At 44.3% G+C, this 16,059-nt stretch overlaps 1 protein-coding gene across 1 annotated transcript in view; it reads left to right on the top strand.

The window, feature by feature from the left end:
* Positions 1-16,059, top strand: part of SLC35F3 (solute carrier family 35 member F3) — a 278,666-nt gene that overhangs the window by 90,295 nt on the left and 172,312 nt on the right. The gene's annotated exons all lie outside the window — the stretch shown is intronic.

A 16,059-nucleotide genomic window follows, 5' to 3' on the forward strand; every position in this document is an offset into this window, starting at 1 on the left:
AATGGCCGTGCCGGCACTTTGGGGAAGCGCCGCGGAAGGCTGATGATTGGCCAAGGGGGTGGATGGGGTGGGAGGACGGAAAGGGAGAGGGTGCCGCCCACACAGCAGTCGATCCGGCATGGATGGATTTCCCACAGAAAACTCCGCAGAGTGGATCCGGAGTGGATCCGGAGGTTTTCAAAAACTCCGGAAGGAGGTGGATCTAGATACTCCGGCGTGAAAACCCTGCAGCGCCGCAGCAAACCGCAGCGCCGGAGCAACAGGTGGGAAAACCAGGAAAAGATCCGGAGGTAAATGGGGTGCTACGCCGGAGTAAACGCTAGTGCGAAAACGGCCAAACGGTGTTTTGTGGACTGGACTGTGCAGCTTTATTGCCTTGATTTTAGCTGGAAGAAAATAATCTGCAGCAAGGCTATGCATTTCCCTCACCTCTTCCTAACTTTTTGCAAGGGGAAATCTTTGTTTCCCCTGCTCATAGTGACTTTTAACCGAAGTCACACTTAGATTCTGAGTTATATTTAAAAACTATGAACATTCTCAATTGATTAATTGATACCTCCAGCTTGGATTTCTAGTATATTAAAGATTTAGTTTGTTATGTGAAAGGAACTTTTGGATTTTTTTTTTGAAGCATTAGTTTAAAAATAGTTCCTTTCATGTCTGATGCACCTGAACTCACTTGTGTTGGGATTATTTGGCAGCCTTGGATATCAGCAATAATACTTTTGATCCTTTATGTAGTTTCTGCCAAGTGTTGTCATCATCTTTTATGGAGAGACTGAAAAGTGATGTGTTTCCATCTGAAAATACATATTTTGTTTTTCTTGTCCACCTTTTTGATAGTGCTTTGTACAGAATGTTTGAAAGTAGAAAAATGAAAAGTGGTGTTATAGCTACATCTGAAAGGGAATTAATTTATAAAAAAACTCCCTCAACCTTGTTTCTTTCTTTTATATTTTTTCTTCATCACTTTTTAAGCTCCTCTATTATGGCACCAATGTTTGTGTATTTGTACCTTAGTTTTATTATTTATTCCACAGTCAATGAAATTTTACTGTACCTCTTGAGAAGCTAGAAATGTGCAAAACTTGATATTGTATCACAAAATTGTCTCAAAAATAGCATCATAATTCATTTAATATAAAAATTCTTCAGAGGAAGACATTACAAATGTTCAAAAGACATGCATTGCCCAGGTAGTCAACTTCTTCATATCATTTGGAAGTTTTAATAGTTTCAGGAGGAATTAGCTGGGTTTTTTTTAAAGTTGTCACAAGACTTCTGTTAATTTTTGGTGCAACAGACTTAGGTGTCTTCCACATAGGGACAAGTTTTTCCCTCTGTGATGTTGGGGCTGCAGATGAAGCAAAAGGGATTCCACAAACCTGCAGTTTCCTGACCCAACCTCCCAGAGTGGTCACTCCTCTCACTTGGTCCACCAGGGCTTTTGCAATTTATAAAAATAAGATCAACTCTAGAATATTATTATATCGATATGCTATTGTAGCAATGGGTGGAGAAGATTGTCTGAATTCCCAGCTTTTTTTTTTTAATAAAGTGTCTTTAAGCTCCTTTGGTTGCAAAGATATGCCTTTTATGTTATATCTCTGCAAAGGAAGAACACAGAGACTTACTTTTTAAAATGGAAGCTGAGAATTCAGAGAACCTACTGTACCTGTTGCTACAATGGTATATCATTATAACAATATTCTACTGCTTTTGTAAAAAAAATGTACCATGGTGGCAGGGGAAGGAAAAGGTTGCCATGGGGCCAGGATCATGGAAAATAGCTGCCACATGGGCCAGAAAAATGTGAATTTTCCCAACCATACACCAGCCATCCAGACTTTAATACAATTTCCCTCAAAATTCTGAGACAGGTGGGTTTGAGAACAATTAGAAAAAAGCATGGAAGTACATGAATGCACCACAATGTTGTGGGGAGTTGGGGAGGAAACACTTCCCAAAAGCATTAAACTCAGGGCAGGTAACTTGTGTGGAAGTCACCTTCATGAGTTTTTATTCTAGCACAAGCTTTTATTAACTACTTAAACTACTTATACACCCAGCTATATTTGCTGTTGGTTGGTCAGCTACCATCTCTGGCTGAGGGTTTGGAGGCTGTGGTGGGCTGGCTAAGGAAGAGCAGGTTGAAGCTGAACCCTTCAAAGATGGAGGTTCTGTGGTTGGGGGGAGCGGGGTTGGAGCTGGAGTACGGACTCCCGACTCTTGACGGGGCGCTGCTAACACCAGCACCTACCATCAAGAGCTTAGGAGTGACTCTGGATACCTTGCTTTCAATGGAGGCCCGGGTCATGCACATTGCCAAGGTGCCAACTAACACCAGCACCTACCGTCAAGAGCTTAGGAGTGACACTGGATGCTTTGCTTTCAATGAACGCCCTGGTCATGCATATTGCCAATCTTCGTCAAGCCCAGCAGCTAGCTCCCCTCCTATCTTGTTTAGACCTAGCCACAGTAATCCATGCAACAGTCACCTCCAGACTAGACTACTGTAATTCGCTCTATGCTGGCCTACCTTTGAGTCTGATCTGGAAGCTCCAATGGGTCCAGAATGCGGCAGTGCAAGTCCTGACAAGAACACCACGGATGGCACATATTCTACCTGAGCTGCGCCAGCTACTCTGGTTGCTGGTTGAGTACCGGGTTAGATTCAAAGTTTTGATTATGACCTTTAAGGCCTTAAGCAGTCTGGGACTGACGTATCTACAGGACCACCTCATCCACTATGTCCCTGGAAAGGCGTGCTCCACTGGTCAAAATCTGCTGGTGATCCCTGGCCCGAAAGAGGTCTGGCTGCCCTCAACAAGGGCCAGGGCTCTTTCAGTCTTGGCCCTGACTTGGTGGAACACTCTGCCAGAAGACATCAGTGTAGCATATGGCGTTCGCAGAACGCAACCATTTCAGAACACCGTAACAGCACAAGCCGCGGAGGCGACTGAGAACACCCAGGTGCCTCCGCACGGGGCGCTAATCATCCGCCAATCACAGTCAGTGGCGGGAAATATGGCTGGCCAGCATTGGACTGGCCAGCAGGTTGAATAGTCCCGGGACTGTATATATGCGGGGCCCGGCCCGCGTGCTCGCCCTCTTCCATCTTGTTTTGTACCTGCAATAAACTATGTTGCCCTACGCTCGCCTCCAAGTCTGGTACATTACAGTGGTGACGAGGATGGGATTCTAGCCCTGCAGACAACCGGGCTACCGAGGAGACTCACGGGCAACCGGGCGATACAGCGCACATCACAACATCGCCACGACCGCCGCTGCTACCGCCACCATGGCCAGCTCAAGCGGGAACACCGGTCACATTGAAGCCTTCAACCCTGCCCATGCCAACGGATGGGAGTCCTACTCGGAAAGGGTTGATTGCTACCTGAGGGCGAATCGGATAATGGAGGACAGCATGAAGAGAGACGTTCTCCTGAGCGTCTGCGGGGCCGCCACCTTCGAGATCGCAAAGGGTCTCTCGGCCCCCGCCCGTCTCACTGAGAAGACCTACGCAGAGGTCGTCCGCCTCCTCACGGGGCACTTCCTGCCACAGCCCTCGAGAGTGGCTCGTCGGTTCCTCTTCCACAAGAGGGACCAGCTCCAGGGCGAATCGGCTGCCGACTACCTAGCGGCCCTGCGACAGATCGCCGGGAGTTGCAACTTCCCGAATCTGGAAGAGACCCTGGCCGATCGGTTTGCCTGGGGCCTCCGCGACGAGAGGCTCCAGCAAAAGCTCTTCGCGAAGGAAGAGCTCACTCTGCAGGGCGCCTTCAGCGAGGCTGTGGCGTTCGAAAGGACCACCCGGACTTTCCCCAGAGCCAAGCCAGAGGCCGTCCACCACGAGGAGATGGACCCAGAGCACCCGGACGAGGGAGAAGCATTCCAGATGCGCCGCTCTACAGGACCAACCTCCCGAGCTCCACAGCGCCCCCGAACGAGCGAACGATCGAACCAACGCTCCAGTGATCGGCCGAAATGCGCCAGCTGCGGCGACCCCCACGACAGGCGAGACTGCCAGTACCGGACCTGGGACTGCAGAAGCTGCGGGAAGACCGGCCACATAGCGCGGGCTTGCCGAGCCAAGTCAAACCGCCCACGACCAACCACACACCACAAGGCTGCTGAGTCCCACTCCCTGGCCTCCACCACACCCCAGGTACTGAACTTACCCTGTGCCACCCCCGGCAAGATCAAGATGGCGGTCCTTATAGAAGGAGCCCCATGCCTCATGGAGGTGGACTCAGGCTCCTCCCTCTCCATAATCTCGGAGGAGACCCTGAGGAAGCTGTGCCCCGAGTGGAGAGTACCGCTGCGGCCTGCCGACTGTACCTTGCGGGATTTTCAATGCAACCCAGTACAGATCGCGGGGTGGGCCAGGGTGCATGTGGAGCGGGGATCCTTCAGGGGTCCGCTGGACATCCTGGTGGTGAAGCGATCGCTCACCACCCTGTTGGGCCTCGCGTGGTTCGGCCCCCTGGGAATCCGCGTAGAGGGGGTAGCGCAAATGGTCTCGGCGGGAGGGTTCGGGGAGGTGTGCAGAGAGTTCCCCGATGTATTCGACGGGTCGCTGGGTAGTTATAAGGGCCCGGCCATCTCCCTCCCGCTCGACCCAACAGTTAGACCGATCCGGCTTAAGGCTAGGAGGGTCCCCTTCGCCCTGAAGCCCAAAATCGAGGCAGAGCTGGACCGCCTAGTAGCACAAGGGGTCCTAGAGCCAGTCGATTACGCCATCTGGGAGACCCCCATTGTGACTCCGGTCAAACCCAACGGGGACGTGCGGATATGTGCAGACTACAAATGCACTATCAATAAGGCGCTCCAGGATAACCCCTATCCGGTGCCGGTGGTCAGCCACGTCCTGGCCGCCCTCGCGGGCTCAAAGATTTTTGGGAAGCTGGACTTGGCACAAGCCTACCAGCAGCTCCCGGTGGACGCCAAAACGGCTGAGGCCCAAACGATCGTAACCCACAGGGGGGCGTTCAGGGTGAACAGGCTACAGTTCGGGGTCAGCGTGGCTCCGGGGATCTTCCAGAGTATAATGGATGCTCTCCTTAAAGGGATCCCCGGAGTCCAACCTTTTTTTGACGACGTTTTAATCGCCGCCCCGAACCCTGAGGAGTTCAGCAACCGCCTCAGGGAGGTGCTCCGTCGTTTCCAAGCTGCGAGACTGAAGGTGAAGAGGGAGAAGTGTCTGCTGGGGGTGCCACGGGTGGAGTTCCTAGGATTCGCCGTGGACGCGGAGGGAATCCATCCGACTGAGGAGAAAACCAGGGCCATCGTTCAGGCCCCGGCCCCCACGTGTAAAACTGAACTACAGAGCTTCTTGGGGGTGCTCAACTTCTACCACACATTCATACCCCACAAAGCGGCCATCGCTGAACCCCTATACCGGTTACTGGACAAAAAAGCTCCATGGGTGTGGGGGAAGAAGCAAGCCGCCGCTTTCCAGGCAGTAAAGGACGTTCTGGTCTCTAACGCGGTGCTGCACCACTTCGATGAGCGCCTTCCGGTCATCCTGGCATGCGATGCGTCGCCATACGGGGTGGGTGCAGTCCTGAGGCACCAGCTACTGGACGGCCGGGAGGTACCGGTCGCCTACTATTCACGCACTCTGACATCGGCGGAGCGTAATTACGCTCAAATCGACAAGGAGGCCCTGGCCATCGTAGCGGGGGTCCACAAATTTAACGATTATTTGTACGGGCGGCGGTTCACAATAGCGACCGACCATAAGCCGCTTTTGGGTCTGCTGGCCCCAGACCGCCAAACTCCCCAAATCCTGTCCCAAAGGGTGTTGAGGTGGAACCAATTCCTCAACTCGTACACCTACACTTTGGTATACAGGGCGGGCAAGGCGATGGGCCACGCTGACGCACTCAGCCGCTTGCCGCTTCCAGACACGGGCCCCGATCCTGCCCCAGCACACCATGTCATGTCAGTCGAGTCTCTCCCAGACCAGCCCCTCCACGCTGCAGAAGTGGCTAAGGCCACCGGGAAAAACAAAACGCTTGCAAGGGTGCTCGACTGGGTGGTGAGGGGGTGGCCTGAAGGGGACATGGGGGAAGAGTTCAAGCCCTACAAAATGAGGCGGGAGGAACTCGCGGCCCACAAGAAGTGCCTGCTATGGGGGAGCCGGGTGGTGGCCCCCCCCCTCTACAGAAACGGGTCCTGGAATCACTCCATGAAACGCACCCGGGGATAGTGAGAATGAAGGCCCTAGCCAGGAGCTATGTGTGGTGGCCGGGAATGGACGGGGAGATAGAAAACTGGGTCTGGAGATGCAGCGCCTGCCAAGAGTCGCGGCCGGACCCACCCAGCGCCCCGGTTACTCGGTGGGAAACCACAAGGAAACCGTGGTCTCGGCTCCACATTGACTTCGCGGGGCCGTTCCAGGGGCAGACCTTCATAATCATAGTGGACGCCTACACTAAATGGTTAGAGGTCATCCCCGTGGCGTCCACCTCCACTGCAGCCGCCATCTGGGCCCTGCGCAGGGTCCTGTGCACCCACGGCATCCCAGACACCCTAGTCTCGGACAACGGGGCAGCCTTCACCTCGGGGGAGTTCCAGGCGTTCCTCCAGAGGTACCTCATCAGGCACATCAGGTCTGCCCCCTTCCACCCGGCCACCAACGGCCAGGCAGAGCGGATGGTCCGCACGACCAAAGAGGCCCTGGGGAGAATTGTGCAGGGCGATTGGGAACACAGGCTAGCCGCGTTCCTCTTTGACAACCGGGTCATCCCAAACCCAGTCACCGGGGTCAGCCCAGCTGAGCTACTCATGGGGCGAAAGCTCACCACAAGGCTGGACCGTCTACACCCCGACCGAGCCTCTGACGTGCGAGGGTCCCCAGAGGTCAGAGACGCGGCTAGGGGGTTCTTCGCAGGGGACCCAGTATTCGCCCGCAACTACGCCTCGGGCCCGGAATGGTTGGCAGGGCGGGTGCTGCGGGTCGTGGGGTCCCGCCATTACGAAGTGTCCACTGAGGGGGGCCAGACCCTATGCCAACACATAGATCAGATGCGCCGCCGGACCCTACCCGAGGCACCCGCGGAAATAATGGGAGAAGCGGGGTCCGGGGAGCCAGCAACAACCCCTGCACCAGCACCCAGTCCGCAGCCACAAGCAGAGGTGATCCAGCCCCCCAAACCGGACCCACAACCCACGGACGCCCAAGACTCCAGCGAGACCCCGAGAGCCGAAGCCACCCCGGCACCGCAAGCAACCCCCCGGTGCTCAACAAGGGAGCTACGGCCGCCCGCCTACCTCCAGGATTATGTGCGCTAACTAAGGGGGGAGGAGTGTAGCATATGGCGTTCGCAGAACGCAACCATTTCAGAACACCGTAACAGCACAAGCCGCAGAGGCGACTGAGAACACCCAGGTGCCTCCGCGCGGGGCGCTGATCATCCGCCAATCACAGTCAGTGGCGGGAAATATGGCTGGCCAGCATTGGACTGGCCAGCAGGTTGAATAGTCCCGGGACTGTATATATGCGGGGCCCGGCCCGCGTGCTCACCCTCTTCCATCTTGTTTTGTACCTGCAATAAACTATGTTGCCCTACGCTCGTCTCCAAGTCTGGTACATTACAATCAGGGCCCTGTGGGATCTTTTACAGTTTTGTAAGGCAGAGATGTTCCACCAAGCCTTTGCATAAGGACAGCGACAGTTGCCGTGCTAGCACCTTTTTCACTCTACTCCCTCTTGGGGGAATCCCCCCACCCCTGATGTGGTGTAATGATAAGAACACTTTAAAGATGCTATCAGAGTTTGTAATCTTTTAATGTAACTGATTTTTTATATATGTATTTTTTTAATGTTGCACATTGCCCAGAGCCTGGCACTAGCCAGGATAGGGCAATTCAAATAATAATAATAATAATAATAATAATAATAATAATAATAATAATAATAGAATGGAAATTTGTTTATAGGGTGCCTTTTAAAATAGATGCAGATCTATGGAAAATGACTAAAATTCAACAAAATTATGGGTTCAGATTTTATGTTCCAAAAGCTAAATATACTAAGGTTTATTGAAAGGATTTATATTTAAAATTTATAGGAAAGTGTGCAGAGGCTAGCCTGATCTTGTCAGATCCTGGAAGCTAAGTAAGGTTGGCCCTGGTTAGTATTTGGATGGGAGCCCACCAAGGAAGTGTAAAGTTGCTGTGCAGAGGAAGGCAATGGCAAACCACCTCTGAATGTCTCTTGCCTTAAAAACCCTATGGGTAGCTGTAAGTTGCCTGCAACTTGATGACATTTTATACTACCATGCAGAGCACGTTAACAGCAATAGGTTACCTTGTGTAAGCTCCAAATTCATACTGTGATCTGTATCTGCTGCTGGACTGAGGAAGGAGGGATTTATTTTAATTTTTTTCTTTGAATTTCCTCTGTGCTTGAAGTACCTCACAACAACACACTGTACTCTTGAGTTATGTCAGCTTCTTTTTTCCCCTTACTTTAAACAAGTTTATTAAACCAATATAAATTACATAATATGTTAACACAGGTTCAGCTGTGTTTATGTCAGCTTCATGATCCTCATAATCACTAGGAACTAATAACATTGGCTTTTATAAAGCATCATTATGAAGATTACTGAGGTAAGTGTACATATATGAAGTGCAGTTGTGACAATTTTGTGGCATTGTTGATACACTTTGTATGCTGGTGTTGAGTGAATTTGCTTACCTTTGTTCTGTTACCATTATCTGTGCACAGGTCCATTCCTCTAACCTTCTACTCTCTCTTTAGAATTTTGTTTTCAGTACTTTGCCTGATAGTATGTATAATTTTAGTACACTGTTCATAATGTCATTTCATATGTGTTTGGTTGAAGGAACACTGCAGTAACATACTATTCCCATGTGTGTATTTGAATTCAGAAGAAGATGATATTGGATTTATATCCTGCCCTATACTCTGAATCTTAGAAACTCAGGGCAGTCACAATCTCCTTTACCTTCCCCCTCCACAACAGACACCCTGTGAGGTAGGTGGGGCTGAAAGAACTCTTATAGCAGCTGCCCTTTCAAGGGCAACTCCTACAAGAGCTATGGCTGACCCAAGGCCATTCCAGCAGCTGCAAGTGGAGGAGTGGGGAATTGAACCCAGTTCTCCCAGATAAGAGTCCACACACTTAACCACTACACCAAACTGGCTCACATTGGAATATCTGGACTCAAGTCCAGTAGCACCATAGAGACTAGCAAGATTTTCCGGGAACATGCTTTTGAAAGCCAGTGCAAATTCAGAACATTTGAATTTGTATTTTACTTCATCCTGTAGGCAACAAAATGAGGAGAGAATAAAGGCTTGTTGGATTAGTTTTATATGTTGTGCTGATGAGTGGAAAGATCATATTTGATAGTGAAATTAACCAGCTGGGAATTTCATAAGCATCCTTAGCTCTGGCCCTTGCTTAGAACAAGTTGACCATTTCTTAGAACAAGGAGCTGTCCCAGGTTCTGCAGCTGACATCCAACCAAATCAGCCCCTAGATACTTGCTGTCTGCTTCAGTGGTGGCCACTATTTTCATTGGAACCCACATGGCAGAGAAACCCTTGTAAGAACTTCGCCTTACCTCACCTAACTCCAAACCAGGAGATGTGCAGATGATCAGTGAAATAATAGTTTTGCTTTGGGTATTTGACTGTTCAGATATTGCCAAACACAAATCGTTATTTGAAACAGAACTATACCTGGATCATTTTTTATTTAATCAACATGATAACTACAAAACAGATATCTGTTTGGAGATGCTTACAATTATATAAGGTGGTCAATAGGAGAAGCTTTTCTATACTATTTGACCACTTCAGGCTAACGGCCAAGCTGCTCTCATTCCTGCCTTTCCTAACAAATTATATAGCAAAGAAATAAAAAAGGGAAGCTCCTCTACCCTACACAATGGTATCCTTTCTTTCACAGAATATTTGGAAATATTTTACCATAATCAAATACTAGGCAGAAAACTGATAATATTTGAGTCAGTTGGTTGCCTGGTGTTCCATTCCTGACCTCAGTGCAACATTGTTACAAGTCTTTTGTCTTGAGTAGGAGAACAAAGGCTGAGTCTGGATACAACTTTTCTAAGACTGTTGTTGATCAAACATGTATTTTTTAAATATTTGAATGCCATTTTCCAATTCTATTGATGATTCCCACTGCAGCTCATAAAGTTGCCATGTACATGCTCGTGTTGTATAGTGGGAGAATGCTCAGTCTCTAAAGCATTTTTGAAAATTCTGCAGTGAGTAATCAAAGAGCATCTGTTGCTCCTGCATTACTGAAGATTAGTTGTAGACTGGTCAGACCTTGGATGGGGGACTTCATACAAGTCCTGTTTAAGAGCAATATGGACATTAAAAATTTCCTCTTGTCTGATCCATGCTTTTCCCCTTTCAAGTATGTGTGTGTGTTTGAATTTAATTTGTTTTTTTTACAACATAAACAGTTTTGGACCTGGAGAAGTTTCATCAGTAATGATGTCATAGCTGCTGCCCCATGCATTACTATATTTAACTTTATTTGTCTCAGCACAGCAAATCACAGTGGATGAGCTAGTTGGACTGAAATCAGATTCTCACAGCAATAAAGAACTAGGAGTTTAGTATCTCTGAAATTTAAATACTATTTTGTGTGAAAAATATTTGGAACCTCTGTAACAAGTAAGTAAAAAAGTATACACTTTTTTTTTTACCAAGAAACTCTTGTCCTAAAATTATCTTTGTTAGTCAATATCTCTTTAAAAGTCTGGCTACATCTGTAAGAATTACACCTTCCTGTTCACCTGGTGCTTTTGACTATAATCTTTCAAAAAAGATTGTATCAAACCAAGTTTGGGAAAGATCAGGGCAAAGTAGGAGAAAAACAAGGAACAGTACAAATAGAGGATAGTAGAGATTTGACCTGGATTTGAATCCAGGTCTTCCTACTCCTAGGAAAACCAGCTTTGCTGATCATGAAGAGGAACAATTGTATGGTAATAAACTATGTTATTAGGATAGCTTAAACATCTCTTAGAACCCCATGGTGCAGAGTGGTAAAGCTGCAGTACTGCAGTCAGAGCCCTTTGCTCACGACCTGAGTTCGATCCCATGGGAAGTTGGTTCAGGTAGCCGGCTCCAGGCCTTCCATCCTTCCGAGGTCGGTAAAATGAGTACCCAGCTTGCTGGGGGGAAAATGTAGATGACTGGGGAAGGCAATGGCAAACCACCCCGTAAAAAGTCTGCCATGAAAACATTGTGAAAGCAACGTCAAAAACAACTGGTGCTTTCACAGGAGACTACCTTTACCTATCTTTTTAAACCTCCCTTATGCCATTAATCCTGTGCAGTATTCAGACTTGGTTTCTTGTCTTGTATTAAAATTCAGATTTTAGTAAACATAGGGATTATTTTTGTAAAGATAATACATTTTAATGATGTTAATTCTGCCCAGAAATCAGATATTCAGTTTTGACCAGGTATCTTTTTTCCCCCTCAGTTTCAGAGATTTATGGAGTAAAAGTAGTATTTGAAGAGGTTTTTATTATCTGCAGATATATTATCTCTATTAATTAAATGTAGAGATATTTAATCCCCCTTAATTTGGTTGCATACTGTGTCTGCCTTCATCTTCTTAATTAATCCTAAAAAAAAAGTGCTACATTAATTTTATAACTAAATACTGACCCATACTCATATTCAAGTATTTGTTTTAATCTTTTTTCAGATTCTAGTGGGTCAGTTAAAAATATTCTAAACCAAAAATAAACTGGAGTGACAGTAAAGATAAAAAACAAGCAGCAACCTGACACCAGACAATTATGAATAAAAGTTCCACGCAGTAGTCTAGCTCAAGGTCCTTTCCAGACGAAGACCCTAGGATTTATTATCTCCATTTCAATTTCATAAATCTTCAACAGTGGAATGAGCTACAATATATAACAAGTTATTATTTATTAACAAAGATTTTTTTAAAAAATTAAAAATCATTAATTTCATTGTATTAATTCAGCAGGTTGACTTTAAATGAACAATTCTGAACTCTTATGTACAAGGAAATTATTCCTGATTATTCCTGCTGCAATTAAATGAAAATATAAAGTCAATACATACATCACACTATGTACATATTGCTAAATTTAATGACAACATTTATAATGAAATTACTTATATTTTAGTACCTTAGTATTTGTGAAAATTCTAATAATTATTTTATGGTGATTTCCACTCGATTTCACTTTTATTCCTGCACACAAAAAATAAATTATCTTTATTTATAAATCACTTAGCTCTTATTATTATTTCCTATTTTTTATTATTTATTATTCTGCCATATAACTTACCATTTTTAGTAGTTTATTTCTTAGGAATCAATCCTTCATTTTATGTAACACACACCCTATTTACATTCCCATGTAAATATCCATACCTTTCAGCTGTAGCCAGTTACAATCTCTTATGTCAATCCCATATGAATTTAAAGTTACAAAACATTTTACAGAAAGCAAGAATAATCCACTTGTTGATTCAAGCCCTTAGGCATTAATGTATTGAACTGATGTATATAATAAGATTCTCTCTGTAATAAAATCTTTTGTGTGTCTAGTCTGTTATACTTATGACGCTTAACAGTTTCCAGGTCAGCAAATCTGAAATCTTCTGCAGTATGTCTCATAACATTGAAATTAAGTACCAAATGTGTTTCTGCCACACCCTTCTAATTGTTGATTTATGCTCAGTTATTCTGGTCCAGACAGATCTAGTTGACATACCAAATCACATTTGCAAATTAAAATGTAAATACAGCCTTTAGTGGCACAGGTATATAATTCTTTAATTTCTTTTTTAAAAGGCACACCCGATAATTCTATGCTATTCGTCTGCCACATTTGAGCACAGACGGAGCAATGCCCACATTTCCTTAATCCTGTAGTTACTTGCAGCTGTTCCTCTTCCCACAGAATGTCGGCTCTAACTAACACGTTTCTCAAGTTATGTGTTCTATGAAAACCTATTCTAAGTTTTTGTTCACAACCAGGTATAAATTTCAGTATGTGCCAATTGTTGTGAATTATACATTGAATCTCCCTGGCTCTGTTAGTGTATTCTGTTGCCCATTGTAATTGACCAGATGCCTCTCAGTCCCTTTTAAGAAACAATGCCTCACATCTCTTTAAGTCAGGTCTTACTTTCGCCTTATCTATTACTGCCTGAGGGTAACCACTCTGCCTTAGATAACCACTCAACACCTTGCTATCTGTTTGGTAATCACTTTCCATTGTTGAATTACGTTTTATGTGCAAAAACTGGTCATATGGCAAGTTATATCTCAGATGATGTATATGATGTGAATCAAAGTTTAAATATGAGTTCCTATCAGTAGGTTTTCTATACAATTTCACAGCCAATCTATGCTTCCTTGTCACAAATATATTGGTATAAAAAAATTAATATTATGTACGTCATATTCTCCTGTAAATTTAATTGTACTATGTGTGTCATTAAACCAATTTAAAAAGTTACCTATGCTACCATCATTCTTATAGAGAAGGAAGATATCCTCCAAAAATCTCATGTATGTTTTTATGTTCTCATGAAAGGGATTGAACATATGAAAAACATATGAAGCTGCCTTATACTGAATCAGACCTTTGGTCCATCAAAGTCAGTATTGTCTTCTCAGACTGGCAGCGGCTCTCCAGGGTCTCAAGCTGAGGTTTTTTCACACCTATTTGCCTGGACCCTTTTTTGGAGATGCCAGGGATTGAACCTGGGACCTTCTGCTCCCCAAGCAGACGCTCTACCACTGAGCCACTGTCCCTCCCCCCATTATTATTATTAGAACTAATAATAGATTTTTAGAACTAATAATAATAGATTTCTCAAATGATGACATAAATAAATTGGCCATATTAGGAGCAAAGGCACTTCTCATAGCAATACCTTGGGTCTGTAAATAAAATGAATCTCCATACCTAAAATAATTTTTTTCAAGAATTTTTGTTGTTGTTGTTCAGTTGCACAGTCGAGTCCGACTTTGTGACCCCATGTACAAAGTCACGCCAGGCCCTCCTGTCTTCCACCATCTTCCGAAGTCTGCTCAAATTCGTGTTTGTTACATCAGTAACGCTGTCCAGCCATCTCATCTTTTGCCATCTTCTTCTTCTTTTGCCTTCTGTCTTGCCCAGCATCAGGATCCTCTCCATTGAGTGCTCCCTTCCCATTTGGTGGCCAAAGTATTTGAGCTTTAGCTTCAGCATCTGACCTTCTAGGGAACAGAATAATATCTGCCAAATCAAGTAAAAAATGTGTTGGAGGATTACGGTCGGCCCTGTTATTAAGTACTACTTCCAAAACCTGTCTAGCTTCTTCATGAGGAATGCATAAGAGATTGTAACTGGCTACAGCTGGAAGGTATGGATATATAGGAGATTGCATGGGAATGTAAATAGGGCGTGTGTTACATAAAATGAAGGATTGATTCCTAAGAAATAAACTACTAAAAATGGTAAGTTACATGGCAGAATAATAAATAATAAAAAATAGGAAATAATAATAAGAGCTAAGTGATTTATAAATAAAGATAATTTATTTTTTGTGTGCAGGAATAAGAGTGAAATTGGGTGGAAATCACCATAAAATAATTATTGGAATTTTCGCAAATACTAAGGTACTAAAATATAAGTAATTTCATTATAAATTTTGTCATTAAATTTTATGTACATAGTGTGATGTATATATTGACTTTATATTTTCATTTAATTGCAGCAGGAATAATCAGGAATTATGTACATAAGGGTCCAGAATTGTTCATTTAAGGTCAGCCTGCTGAATTAATTTAATACAATGAAATTAATGATTTTTAATTTTTTAAAAAATCTTTGTTAATAAATAATAACTTGTTCTATATTGTAGCTCATTCCACTGTTGAAGATTTATGAAATTGAAACGGAGATAATAAATCCTGAGGTCTTTGTCTGGAATGGACCTTGAGCTAGACTACTGCATGGAACTTCTATTCATAATTGACTAGTGTTCAGTTAGAAATATGACAACGTGGTCTCCATATAAATTGATCATCTAGTGACACCCTTCATTTTCTCACCCTGAATCTCTTCTGACTGCTTCACCATCAAATCAAAAGGCTCAATTGCTAGTGCAAATAGCAAAACAGCCACCTAATTTTCTAATATGACCAATGTGTTGACTGGTACTCCCTTTTTTAATTTTTAATAAAAATTCAAAATTTTACATATTATAAAAACAAGAAACTCAAAATTTGAAATAACAGCAAATCAGATAGACAAAAATAATATAATGAATACTAAAAACCTAATTCAATATATATTCAAAATTGTAAGATCACGAGATCACAACTTTTGTAATTTGCTATTCTTCAAGCACCTATAAACATAGTTTTCATCATTCAAAATAGAAGCATATCTCTATATCAGGGTTCAGAAGGTAGAATATCTTTTTCTGACAGAGATTATAGCACAGGAAACCAGACACTAACAAAATTATGATACTTTCTGAAAAGGGGCTTGCCAAATTTGCCGTTATTTTAGACACTACAAAATATGACCACATTTGAGTTGAATATTTAAAGGTAACTTATTTTTTTGAGTTTGCAGCTTCAGTAATATTGAGATTCATTCAGCCTGTGATTTATTTGCTATACTATCAAGTCCAAATTCTAATAAACACATCTCTGGGGTAAATGCCAGGGAAAGATTTGTTATTTGGAATATGTGATCCTTAATCTGACACTAGAACCTTTGTAAAACAGGATATGACCATCAGCAATGAAGTTAATCAGCTATTTGGCTGCATTTTTATTGCAGCATGGACTTACAAAAGGATAAACACGATGCAACTTGGTGGGGGAATAGTGTCAATGTCATCAGTTTTATTATTTGAAATGTAGTAGAAAAAAATCAGAGATCTAATTGAACGAGAGTTTCAAATACTGGACCAGTCTATGTCCATAATTCTGGTAGCAGAGTCTTGCTGCCATAATTGCTGATAGGGTAAAGAATGTAAAATTCCTG

Source organism: Heteronotia binoei, chromosome 1 (genome assembly GCF_032191835.1).
Source record: "Heteronotia binoei isolate CCM8104 ecotype False Entrance Well chromosome 1, APGP_CSIRO_Hbin_v1, whole genome shotgun sequence".
NCBI classification, from domain to species: Eukaryota; Metazoa; Chordata; class Lepidosauria; order Squamata; family Gekkonidae; genus Heteronotia; species Heteronotia binoei.